We start from the raw sequence: 1,621 nt of genomic DNA, 5'->3' as shown, positions 1-1,621 counted from the left end.
ACTCGTGCCTGGACCTTCTCCTTCATCCTCTTCTCCATCTTTAGTCTTTCTCCTTCCCTCGCTCCTCAGAGGGTGGCGGTGGATGATAGGATCAGGGAGGGGGAGGGATCTGTTGCTCCGCTGATGCGAAGAATTACAGGGAGGGAAAGCAATGAGGAGAAGTGAGGAGGTTTCTGTGTTGACCTTGTCCCACTGCCAAACGGTTGGATGGTGGCAGTGGTGGTGGTGCAAGGGATTATGGATGGGGGTTATGAGTGAGAAGGAGGGATGGAGTGAGAAATAAGTGAGGAGACTAGAAGAAATACTACTATGAAAGGAAAAAAATAGGAAAAGAAGAAGAAAGAAAGCCTTAATCCAGTGGCAAAAATCAAATGCAATGAAATTGTTTGAAAAAAAGGGTTCAAGGTACAAGATAAAATATAAGAAATAAATATGGACATGCCTTCTTTACACATACTGTCACCCCCAGGTGAAGTGTTTGGGTTTGTAGAGGACTGTATATATAAATATACTTTCAGAGCTGTATAGAGTTATTTATATTATTTATATATTTGCCATGTGAAATACTAGTTTATGATTGGCTGACAAGTGTCTGTAGAAAGCATGTCACAAGACATCTCAAATAAGAGCTGTTCTCAATCAGTGCACCAAATATATTAAAATGCAGTCAAACACAGCAACACTGTAGCTACTTGACGTTACCATATGACTGACAAAACAGACCTAAAAGCAGCAGTTTGTGTTGTGTGTGTTAGCAAATAGTTGCCTTGTTATAGATTCAGGAAGCACTGAGCTACATTAGCATTCATTGGAGGTCAAGTATTAGACTAAATGACCAATCCAGTATTCCCTCTCCTTGTAGCTCAAATATGTTAATAAGAATGATTTGCTCACATTTATACTGTAAGTGAATCTGATTGTCTCTGGAAAAGAAAATGTGCTCAGTTTATTTTATGAAATGGTTAAAACTAGTCAACTTTGTTGTCCTCTGTGGAGGAAGCAGCCACTTCTTCAGCCAGTGAGTTACATGGTCCATGCAAACTTGCTCCAAAATAGTACCAGCTTGAAGTTTGTATATCATGACTATACTTGGTTAAGTTCATCTTCGAGCCATAAACGGATAAAATAGGATAAGGGGGGGTTTATCCTTTATTATAGCCCTGCTGCATCCCTCTACCAATTCCAACTGATCTCCATCCCATCTGACTCAAAACATTTGTCTTCTGTCTCCAGTTTGTACTTGACACTTACCGGTTTGTCCAGTAAGTGTACAGAGCAATATAAAGTTTCAGATTGCAACTGAATACCACTCACTTCTGTATCTGACAATGGGAATGAGAACGGGCTGTGAAGTGCGTAGGAGAAACTACAATGGCCACGAAACTCGTGAAAAACGAGTCTGTCCGTTCTCGGCTACAGTAGAAACATGACGGTTTAACATGGTAGATTACATTGAAGGCGACCCGTGATGTCTGTAGATGAAAGTGGCTCATTCTAAGGTAACAAAAACAATTCTTATTTTCAGGTGATTTAATGAAAACATACCTATGAATATTATATTCCATTTCTGCCAATAGATCTTCCTTAATTATTCATGTTTAAGGAATGATGAATAGTGTCG

The sequence above is a fragment of the Morone saxatilis genome, unplaced genomic scaffold (assembly GCF_004916995.1).
Source record: "Morone saxatilis isolate NCDOM2014 unplaced genomic scaffold, NCSU_SB_2.0 Contig17, whole genome shotgun sequence".
In the NCBI taxonomy this organism is placed as follows: domain Eukaryota; kingdom Metazoa; phylum Chordata; class Actinopteri; family Moronidae; genus Morone; species Morone saxatilis.
The sequence above is the reverse complement of the archived record's forward strand: the minus strand, read 5'-3'. Positions refer to the sequence as shown.